Consider the following 12,795-nt stretch of genomic DNA (forward strand, 5'->3'; position numbering starts at 1 on the left):
CCTACGTGGATAAATTTACGAAGCATTTACATCTGAGGTGCAAAGTCGGGGTATGGTGACCCTACCCCCTCACTACTTAAATTCATAAAAAAAGTCCCTATGACAAAGTTTTTGTCCACACTAAGTACAAATGATAGGCAATTGCTTAAGAATGCCTGGACCTAAAGACCCAGGTGAGTATATTTAAGGAACGCCTACAACTGGATACAATGTTTGGATATGGTGAACCTACCCCTTCCCTACTTTAATTCATAAAAAGTCCCTACGGCAAATTTTTCCACACCAATTACAAATGATAGGCAATTGCCTAATGTTGTCTGGACCAAAAGACCCAGGTGAGTAGATTTACGGAACGTCTACAACTAGGATCCAAAGTTGAGGTAGGGGGACCTTACCCCCTCCTTACTTTAATTCATAAAAAAGGCCCTACAGCAAAGTTTTGGTCAACACTATGTACAAATGATAGGCAATTACCTAAGGTTTGCCTACTGGCCCCAAAGACCTACGTGTATAAATTTGCGGAGCATTTACATCTGAGGTGCAAAGTCGGGGTATGGTGACCCTACCCCCTCCTTACTTTAATTCATAAAAAAAGGCCCTACGGCAAAGTTTTTGTCAACACTATGTACAAATGATCATAGGCAATTGCCTTAGGTTTGCCTGTCCTCAAAGACCTATGTGGATAAATTTACGGAGCGTTTACATCTGAGGTGCAAAGTCGGGGTATGGTGACCCTACCCCCTCCCTACTTAAATTCATAAAAAAGTCCCTATGCCAAAGCTTTTGTCCACACTAGGTACAAATGATAGGCAATTGCTTAAGAATGCCTTGACCTAAAGACCCAGGTGAGTAAACTTAAGGAACGCCTACAACTGGATCCAAAGTTGGGGTATGGTGACCCTACCTCCTCCCTACCTTAATTCATAAAAAGTCCCTACGGCAAATTTTTCCACACCAATTACAAATGATAGGCATTTGCCTAAGGTTGCCTGGACCAAAAGACCCAGGTGAGTAGATTTACGGAACGTCTACAACTAGGATCCAAAGTTGAGGAAGGGTGACCCTACCCCCTCCTTACTTTAATTCATAAAAAAGGCCCTACAGCAAAGTTTTTGTCAACACTATGTACAAATGATAGGCAATTGCCTAAGGTTTGCCTGACCCCAAAGACCTACGTGGATAAATTTACGGAGCATTTACATCTGAGGTGCAAAGTCGGAGTATGGTGGCCCTACCCCCTCCCTACTTAAATTCATAAAAAAAGTCCCTATGACAAAGTTTTCGTCCACACTAGGTACGAATGATAGGCAATTGCCTAAGAATGCCTGGACCTAAAGACCCAGGTGAGTAAATTTAAGGAAAGCCTACAACTGGATACAAATTTGGGGTATGGTGAACCTTCCCCTTCCTTACTTTAATTCATAAAAAGTCCTTACGGCAAATTTTTCCACACCAATTACAAATGAAAGGCAATTGCCTAAGATTGTCTGGACCAAAAGACCCAGGTGAGTAGATTTACGGAACGTCTACAACTAGGATCCAAAGTTGAGGTAGGGTGACCCTACCCCCTCCTTACTTTAATTCATAAAAAAAAAGGCCCTACGGCAAAGTTTTTGTCAACACTATGTACAAATGATCATAGGCAATTGCCTAAGGTTTGCCTGGCCCCAAAGACCTACGTGTATAAATTTGCGGAGCATTTACATCTGAGGTGCAAAGTCGGTGTATGGTGACCCTACCCCCTCCCTACTTAAATTCATAAAAAAAGTCCCTATGACAAAGCTTTTGTCCACACTAGGTACAAATGATAGGCAATTGCCTAAGAATGCCTTGATCTAAAGACCCAGGTGAGTAAACTTAAGGAACGCCTACAACTGGATCCAAAGTTGGGGTATGGTGACACTACCTCCTCCCTACCTTAATTCATAAAAAGTCCCTACGGCAAAGCCTTTGTCCACACCAGCTACAAATGATAGGCAATTGCCTAAGGTTGCCTGGACCCAAAGACACAGGTGCAATGGGTAAATTTACGGAACGTCTACAACTGATGTCTTAAGTTGGGGTATGGCAATTTATGGTGACCCAATGCCTTTTCTACTTTAATTCATAAAAAAAAATCCCTACGGCAAAGCTTTTGGCCACTGTAAGTTCAATGTTAGGCAATTGCCTGGGGTTGCCTGGACCCAAAGACTCAGGTGGGTAAATTTACGGAACGACTACAACTGAGGTCCAAAGTTGAGGTATGGTGAACCCACCCCCTCCATACATTAATTCATCAAAAAGACCCTACGGCAAAGCTTTTGTCCACACTAGGTACAAATGAGAGGCAATTGCCTAAGGTTTCTTGGACCCAAATACCCAGGTTGATAAATTTACGGAACGTCTACAACTGAGGTCCAAAGTTCTGGTATGGAGACCCTACCTCCTCCCTACATTAATTCATAGAAAAGGCCATACGGCAAAGCTTTTTTCCAAATTTTTTTTTCGTAAGAGAAAATTCAAACCAAAAATTGTGTTTAACATTTATGGTGAAAATATTGATGTACAGTGTTATGTTCAATTATAATGGTATAGTTTTTGTACTGCAAAAAAATAAATCATTGGATCAGGCAAATAAAGCATTGCTGAAAGCTTTATTTCAGAAAAAAGGAAATAAACAGGGTATAGAAAAAATACACTTGCAATTTGTAAGAAAATTCTCAAATTAAGAAACAATACTCCTAGCTATATGGTATATGGAGAAGTTCAGAACTGTGACGTTCTCCAATGGAAGTTGTCATTAAATTGAGAATGGCTTTTATAAATATCTAGTATTTTGTATAGACTTATGTTTAAACTTCACAAGAGTAATCAAGGGCATTTTAAATGGATTGCGTATGTTAAATGTATTTTTGATGAAACAGGGCTTAGATTTATATGGAATGATCAAATGCATATGGATAAAATTGGTCTCAAGTCTATTCTAAAGCATACTTTGACTGATCGATTTATTCAAAACTGGTTTGTGTCTTTCTATGTTGTGATGTTACACTATTGTTTCAGGTAGGGTGAAGGTTGGCGCCTATTAAAACGTTTAAACCCGCTGCATTTGTTTGCACCTGTCCTAAGTCAGGAACCTGATGTTCAGTAGTTGTCGTCTGTTGATGTGGTTCATAAGTGTTTCTCGTTTCTCGTTTTTTATATAGATTAGACCGTTGGTTTTCTTGTTTGAATGGTTTTACACAAGTCATTTTTGGGGCCCATTATATTTTGCTGTTCGGTGTGAGCCAAGACTCCGTATTGAAGGCCGTACTTTGACCTATAATGGTTTACTTTTACAAATTGTGACTTGGATGGAGAGTTGTCTCATTGGCACTCATACCACATCTTTTTATATCTATTTGTAAATAAATAGTTCATCTAGGGGAGAATTTTATGGACTTTTTTAACATGAATTTGAATAGCAACCACATCTATTTAGATTAGCTAAATCCGATAGTATATATATACATTTGTACATGTATGTGTAAACTGAGATGTTCAAATTTACTATTTCCCATAGAGACAGGAAGATGGGCAAAGCTCCCTAAACAAAATAGAATATGTTATTTATGTAAAAATAACATTGGTAATGAATATCTTTATGTGTTTACTTGTACATATCCACAAATCGTGGATCTGCGCAAAAAAAATATTCCAGCTTATTACAATACAAATCCATCAGACATCAAGATGATCGGAATGTTGTCAAATTGAAATGTAAAGTTTTATCGTATTATTTGCAGATATACCAAAAACATAATCAATTATTTATAATTATCCACTTATTAACATATTCAATGTAAATACTCACAAATTCATGACATTGTGTTAAATCCAAACAGTAGATATACTTTAAACTGACTGTATTGTATACAAATGAAAGGGCCACGAGATTCACGTGATTGTTAAATGTGTGTTAGCTCATGTTGTCGTACATGTAATGTTTTTCATAATTATAATTACTGTTTAAATATCGTTTATTTATTTATGTATGTATATTCACCTCTTGTACACTGTTGTGTCTGGGGATAATCAAACTTTGAATCTTTAATCTTGATATAAGGGATATCACAGACCAAATTTAATAGACCAAACATCATTTGTATTTAAAACTGTTCCTGTATGGGTGTTTCCTAAAAAAAATTCTGATCCCCAATTTGACAAAAAAAAATATTCTGAATCCAGATTTTCCCCATTCCATATAGTGTTAAATTTTGAAAAAAAAATTTGATTGATAGCGTCGAAAAACTAAAAAAAAATGTTCGCGCTTACCGCGAAACCCCCCCCCCCCCCCCCCCCCCCCACACACACACTTTGAAGTAAAATGGTTGCTCCCTAAAATGAAAAAATCTGGCACACTCTTGACTCTGACTCCAATATGTCAGATATGTATAAAAGAAATAAAATATGTCATAATCGCCGTTAAAAAGATATTCACATAGGAGATGGGTTTTTTTTATATGTTCACTGGCAAAAAGATTTCTACACAATGCTCATCATCTTTATTCATAAACATAGAGGATCTAATGAGCCTAAGTCTCTTTTTCCCGTGGCAGTCCAAATTACCCCGACCTGCAACCCAAATGACCTATATTACTGAACCTACCTGTTGTATTTATTGTTAATTTGTTCTCGTCCTGAACATACATTTAATACTAGCAACTGAACGTTAAGCAACCAACAATCAATCAATCTCGCACCTGGGATCTATGTGCATATTTAACATTGAAGACAAAATAATAAATTATTGTCTTCAATGTTGAAAATTCACATAGATTCATGACAACCTTTTTGTTGATTTTGTGTTGCTGATAATTTTTTTCTATTTTTAGTTTCTCTGTCTAATATAGTTTTTCGCACACAAAATACAAGATATGGGTAAAAATCGTCATTCAAAGGCAATAACTTCTATAAGATGAGGACTTACAATTTTGCCGTGGTTGAAATAATGAAATTTTGTGGATAGTTTTTTCTGATCAATTTGTAGATCTTGTCCCGCTGATCATTTTTGCCTTGAAAAGTTTCCCTGTTTTGTTCTAGACAAACACACTGAGCTGGTTTTGTAACATGATAGTTCACAATGAACCAGCCCGCAGGAAACACACTACCATAGGACTACCGAGGCGGTTTAAAAGAGGCTATGATATAACATGATGCATGTAAATAGAATGTCTTAGTGACCAATGTTTATGTCCCCGCCGAAGGCGAAGGGGACATTAAGTGTTACCCTTGATCGTCCGTCATTCAGTCCGCCCATCCGTTCGTCCGTCCTTCCGATCCGTCTTTCCGTCTGTCCAATTTTCGTTTTCGCACTTTAACTTAAGTTTGCCTCATTCAAATTTTATGAAACTTATACACAATGTTGAGAACCAAAACTTGCAGACAGAGTTTGGGCAGTGAGTCACTTACCGTTCTAGAGTTATGCTCCTTTATAACTTGGAAAATTGCATTTTTTTCCCGCAATCTTTCTTAAGTTCAGCCTCATGCAAATTTTATGAAACTCATAAACCATAACACGCAGACAGAGATGGAATTTGAGTCATTTAATGTTTTAGAGTTATGCCCCCTTTTTAACTTGGAAAATTGCAAATTTTTCAGTTTCCGCACTGGGTTGTGAGTCTTTTATTGTTCTAGAGTAACAGTCAGGATTCTGCTTCGTCAACTCTCCCCATTACGCCACCTAATTTTTACAATCTTAAACTGGAAGCCATTGTAGTGATGACGCATTGTCAATTTAGCTCTTGAAAACCGATAAATATTTCCACATAGAATCATTTCGATCTTTATATGACATAATGTCAGTTATATTTGAAAAGACAAATGTATCTACTAGCTATTGAGCATCACGTACTTGTATGCCTTAAGTTAACATGTTTTGTCCTGTCCCTAGTCAGGAGCCTCTGGCCTTTGTTTGTCTAGTATGTTTTTTTTTTATTTTAGTTCATTTATATGTTTCGGAGTTTAGTGTGACGTCCATTTTCACTGAACTAGTAAACATTTTTGTTTAGGGGGCAGCTGAAGCCAGCCTCCGGGTCCCGGATTTTCTCACTGTATTGAAGACCAATTGGTGGCCTTCGGCTATTTTCTGCTCTTTGGTCGGATTGTTGTCCCTTTGACACATTCCCTATTTCCATTCTAAATTTTATTGAAACTATTGTCTGATCGGTTGTCAGGGGGAATTTTCGAAAATTCAAAAGCATTAAAAAAAATTCTTATTAAATAATTCGTGGAAGGGCAGGCTAAATATTTCCAGAGGTTGAAGACTAATTGCCCTAGATAGCAGACACAAAAAAAGAAGTTTTTTTGAAGTAATGCATTTTTAAGATCCACTTGTAAAGTCTAATGTCCAGTACTTTAAGTAAAAATTTGAGATTCAAACACACCTTCTCTGTTGTTATGACTCATTAGAAAGGGTGTCTTCCCGATTGTCCCACTTTTTTAAATTACAGGTAAAAAAGTAATGAAATTTTGTGGGACAATCGGGAAGATGTTTGTGGGACAATTGGGAAGTTTAAATGTGGGACAATCGGGAATTGTTTTGACAGAGATTAATTGTTATGAAATAGTACAACAATTAATTACAGGTATTTATTTAATCAATGTAACTTATATAGAATATAAAATAGACATAAACAAATAATAATATTGACATATTTTATTTTGCACATAAAATTTGTAATTGAACATAGAATATAATATCAAGTCATAAAATAGCACATATCAAGCATAAATGTATAATAAAGAGTTACAACAAAGCACATATAATAAACAGCTTGATACAAGAGGTTTCTGGATGGGGTTTACAGAATAGAGAATAATAAGCCGATACTACAGGAATATGGATAAACAAATTAAGAATAGAGAAAAATAGGCAAAACAAAGAGATTAAATAATAGAGAATAATGTTGTGCTGAAATACAATGGCTAAAACTTCAAGAATAGAGAAATGAAGGCCTATCACCCCCTCCCATCCCATCCAGACCCTCATACAATAAAGCACACATAATAGACAGCTTAATACAATAAAGCACACATATGACATGAATTATAAAAAGTTACTATTAAGCACACAGAAGGTACAACAATAATAATACATTAGCACAACCAACATTAAAGCACACATAAAACATGACATAAACATCACAACACATCACATCAGTCCAAGTGTAACAGATAAGAGGGAATGCTAGCATACTGAAACACACTAACTTCACCATTCTGAAGACGTTGAGTAGTTGAGTAGAGTTTATATTTTTGGGTGTGGTACTGGTGGTATTGGTTCCATAGCTGCATATTGTTTTCAACCAAGTATGTTGTGACGTATTCAGTAAATGGAGTGGTACTTGCTGTTGAGTCCGAATTTTCCAGGTCTTCCAGAGCATTGATGGTTGATCCATACCGCATAGTTAGCTACAAAAGGCCTCGAAATGACAAATGTAAAACATTTCAAACGAGGAAACTAACGGCCTGATTCATGTACAAAATAATGAACGAAAAACAATATGATATACAGCAACAAAGGACAACCACTGAATTAAAGGCTCCTGACTTGGGACAGGCACATACAGAATGTGGCGGGGTTAAACTAGTTTGAAGGCGCGCCAACCCTCCCCCTAACCGGGGATAGTGGTGTAACAGTACAACATAAGAACAAACTATATTCATTTCGGGGCCTTTTATAGCTGACTATGCGGTATGGGCTTTGCTAGCTTTCAGATCGATACAAAGCAGAAATACATCTAACAAAATCACAGAGTGGACGTGGCAGGGTACTTATATATCACCACAACAAAAAGACACTAAGTACAGATCTGAGAGTACTCGCAGCTACTGACAGCTAGTTCAAAGCTAATGATGTCTTCTATTTCTGTATGTAGGACCAGAAGAAGAACTGCTGCCCTGCGTATAAGTTGATGAATGTCTGGTTCTCCTTTATAGTTGGTGACGAGTCCTAATATCAAAGTGCATCAATCTGATGATTTAATAACATTATAGATTTGTTTAATAACCCAGAAATGTTATATAATTTTTTTAATCAAAAGTGCATTAATCTTATGATTTAAAAAAAATAAATCATATTTTATTTACAGAATTTATATCAAATTATAGTTTGAACATGCAATAATCAATTCTTGTTTATTTAGCAAAACAAACAACAACTACCTTGTTTATTTAAGAACATTTACATCATAAAATAATGTGGGACAATCAGAACTTTTCATGTGGGACAATCAGAACTCTAAAATTTCAAAAAGTGGGACAATCGGGAATAAACCTTAGAAAGGTATTTTACTTGGTCCATATAAATCATTTTTTAGTACTGTGGATTTTGAATGTTATTATACCGACATGTAGCCTAAATATATAAAATCAATAGAATCTGAAGCGAGATGGTGTATCAAATGTTTATGTTAAATACGTCTTTAAGATAGAATAGTCAACTCATATACGCCTGAACATAGAAGGGTTTACTCTACTTTCTCTTTTCGATGAAATTGCCTATTTTTAGGATTTTTTCGCAAAAAAACTGTCGCCGGAGGCAGAAATGCAAATTAATGCTTTCAAAAGATAAATCTTTTTTTAAATTTCTGTGGATTTTTTTCGGCGGAATTAATACTTATGCACAAAAAAATATCCACATTATTTGAATCTGCCACAATTAATCGACTGGTTTTTTAAAAATTCAGTTTGTCTCTAATTTAAAAGTTTTCAAATATCTCGAAGCTCTATACTATATTTGAAGTAAATCATGTATATAAGATGCATAAAATCCTCAATTATGCATCTTCTTTTAAAACTTTTAAAGCCCACAGATGTTAACAATTCAAATAAACCAACTTGGCCTTTTTTACCTTCTCTAATGAAGAGCTCCATTTCTTTTGTTTATTTTCAATTGGGTATCCGCCTGGTAATGTCCCTTTTTAACTTGGAAAACTTGGACACATTCTTCTTTTATTTGTATTCTCCTTGTAATTGGAAGAAAATATTTTAACTTAATTCTACTATTGGAAATCGACCATAAAATATTAGATGACTCATATGAGAATAAATGATAAACTTGATAGCAAAGATGCGCAAAGAAGAATTAAGACCGAGAAAATTATAAAAAGATGCTGAGCAGGCTTTTCAAAAGATCGGAAAGCAAAATTTCTCAGAATGAAAGAAACATTCATAAATATATACTTAGTATACATACATGTAAATTGTATGTGTAATACGATCAATGGCAATCGTGCTGTATCAGCCATCCATGATGATATCGATATCAGTCACGGTTGCAAAGGCTTTATCACACCCTTAATCTGTAGAACGTCACGTGCATCGTTGAAGGCTTTATCAAACCCATTATCTGTATGACGTCACGTTACATGAAAAAAAATCTAGAGTCGACTCTACTTGAAATATATAATAAAGTGTATATGATATGGCTTTTTCAATATCACACACCGTACCAACCCTCAACTAAGCAGAGCTCTTGGGATTATATTGGTGTCTCTGGTTGATACAGTTGTGATATTGAAAAAGCCATATGATATTCTCTATTTATATTACTACATATAGAACTGTTATAGGATGCTGTTAAAATTGATGAAAAGCTGCAACCCTATCTAGTCGCTGTGAATTGTTGCAATTCTTATATATAAGCAGCACATAATCAGTAACAAAAAAAGGCGGTTAACTTGTTATTTTTAGACAGTAGTAATTTCAGAAGTTAAAATGTTAACATATTTCTGAAGAAAATAGAAACTACATGAGAGAAAAGAGAAAACTGCACTTTCATTCAACTAGTACACTAAGCCCTTAGACAGAAATTAACATTCTCCGCTCTTTCACTCCCTCCAATACTTACTTTTTTTACATACCCCTCTCATTATTTACCCCCACCCTCTCAATTCTTCCTATTTCTCTCTCCATCAATTTCTCTCGAATCCATACCAACCGCAGCCTCATATATTAGCCTACTCTATGTGTAAGACAAGTTGATGAACAGATTTTTAATAATGACGGGCATGGAAGAATAAAAATTTCAATATTGAAAAGAAGATCACAACTTTTTGACATGAAATATAGAATTTTTTTTAGTATTGAGCCAATTTTGAAGTTGTCGTTTTTAATTTCAATATTGAATGGTTTCTTGAAATATAAGTTTCTAAGGTAGCCAAAGTTGAAATAAGCCAAAATATGTGTTGCAAATTTTATAAAAAGAAATTATCCTTGGATAACCATTATGCTGCCAAAATTTGTATTTAACTGAAAGGCGTTAAAAATATTTCAAAACAATTAAAAAATACATATTTAAATAAAAAACGGTAAAAGTCCAAAAGTCCAAAAGTAAAAATAGCCAAAAGTTTTAGATATGCCAAATGGTACAAAAGTACCTGTCTGCTTGTACTAGCCAGCTGGCCTGTGGGTTATTCGGACTTTAAGGTGCTAGTTCACCAAAACAAATGCCCGCAGTTAGACACCTACCTCTTCCTTTAGGAGTACCAGTTTTAAAGTCTCTGATTTGACATTGGCATGACTTAAACAGTTTAAAATAGAAATAAAAAGGGTATGTAAAATATTGATAAAAAAAAGGTAAAATATCCTATTCAAAATTTTGATAAAACATAAAGTACCCCATTTAAAAGTTGAATAGAACAGTAAAACATCCCCAATTTAAATTTGGATAAAACAGCAAACATCCCTAATTAAAATTTTGATAAAACAGGTAAATATCTCATTAAAATTTATAAAAAAAACAGTAAAATAACCCCAATTAAAATTGTATAAAACATATAAAATACCCTGTCGCTGTTAAAAACAATAAAATGACCTTTTAAAATTTTGATAAAATCAGTAAAACATCCCAAATTAAAATTTGATAAAAAAAAACCAAATAAAATACCCAGTCCATTTTAAAACACAATAAAATGACCCATTTAAACTTTAGATAAAATTAGTAAAACATCCCCAATTAAAATTTGGATAAAAACAGTAAAACATCCCAATTAAAATTTGGATAAAAATAGTAGAACATCCCCAATTACAATTTGGTTAAAAACAGCAAAACACCCCCAATACAAATTTTGATAAAACAGTAAACATCCCCATTTAAATTTGGATATTAATTCTAAAACATCCCTAATTCACATTTGGGTAAAAACAGTAAAATACCCAGTCCCTTTTAAAATAAAATGACTCATTATCATTTAAAATCTGGATAAAAACAGTAAACATCCCCAATTGAAATTTGGACAAAAACAGTAAAACATCCCCATTTAAAATTTGATAAAAACAAATAAAATACCCCTTCCCTGTTAAAAACATGTTGACAGAGCCACCGCGCTCAGTCAAACCATGGAAGTATTATATTTGTTGGAGTTTAATCAGCTTTTAATGAAACGTTCATATGAAAAGTTTAGTTTGAAAATTTTGAATTGGTAAATGAACATGAAACTTTATTAAAACCCAACTTATTGTTAAATTATTGCAGTACAAATTTTAATGTCAGATAAATGCAAAAGAGGAATAAGGGGAAGGTCATAGGGTAAACGTGTATGTACATAGAAACTAAAGACAAAATGAAAAATGTTTTATAAAACAAGAGTGCGCACGCTGAAATGTCTCTCCTGTTTTACTTTATATCATTTAATTCATGTTGAAAGTCTGTATTATGATGTTTTTACGAGAAGTATCACATAAACTTATCAATGTTCTATGAAAATGAGGTCAGGGTAAGATGAACCATGCCCAAACATACATGTACACCTTAAAATCATTCCATACACCAAATATAGTGATCCTATCACTAATAGTACATGAGAAACAGAATAAACCACAAAATCAAATCTTAACATTGACCAATGAACCATCAAAAATTAGGTCAAGGTCACATGAACCCTGCCAAATAGACATGTACGCTTTACAATCATTCCATACACAAAATATAATTGACCTATTGCTTATAATATCAAAGAAAAAGACAAAACCACAAAAACTAAACAGTGTCCAATGAACCATGAAAATGAGGTCAAGGTCAGATGAAACCTGGCAGATGGACATGTACACATTACAATCATTCCATACACCAAATATAGTTGACCTAATAGTTATAGTATATGAGGTACGGACTTGACAATGTAACTTTAACTTTGATCCCTACCAGACGGACATGTAGACGTTGCAAGGACCCATATACCAAATATAGTTATCCTATTACTCATAATAAGTGAGTATTTAACTTGAGAAAAAACTATTCCTTTTCAAGCAGTCAATGAAACATGAAAATGAGGTCAATAGACATATTATACAAGGTATGAAGCATCCAGGTCTTCTACCTTTTAAAATAAAAAGCTTTATACAAATAGTTTACGCTGTCGCCGGATTGTTATCCCTATGTCTCGCATTTTGAGTCTTTCGTCGCAGGCGAGACAAAAAATACACAATGCAATAGGTATCTGATGCCTTAAACAGGCGGATACACAGTTGAAATTAAACAAAAAAAGAAGGTAAAAATGGCCAAATTGGTATATTTGAATTGTTTACATCTGTTTCTATGGGCTTTAAAAGTTTAATGAAGGTGAATAATATAGGATTTTATGCATCTTATATACGTGTTTTTACTTAATTTATAGTTTGGAGCTTCGAGATATTTGTAAAATTTTAAATTATAGACAAATTTTCATAAAACAATCGATTGTGGTAGATACAAATACATGTGGATCTTTTTGCGCATAAGCATAAATTCCGCCGAAAAAAAATTTATCTTTTTAAAGCATTAATTTGCATATC

At 34.4% G+C, this 12,795-nt stretch overlaps 1 long non-coding RNA gene across 5 annotated transcripts in view; it reads left to right on the top strand.

Moving 5' to 3' along the window:
- LOC127719900 (uncharacterized) overlaps positions 1-12,795 on the top strand; it is a 152,617-nt gene that overhangs the window by 104,049 nt on the left and 35,773 nt on the right. The gene's annotated exons all lie outside the window — the stretch shown is intronic.

The sequence above is a fragment of the Mytilus californianus genome, unplaced genomic scaffold, assembly GCF_021869535.1.
Source record: "Mytilus californianus isolate M0D057914Y unplaced genomic scaffold, xbMytCali1.0.p SCAF_1, whole genome shotgun sequence".
In the NCBI taxonomy this organism is placed as follows: Eukaryota; Metazoa; Mollusca; class Bivalvia; order Mytilida; family Mytilidae; genus Mytilus; species Mytilus californianus.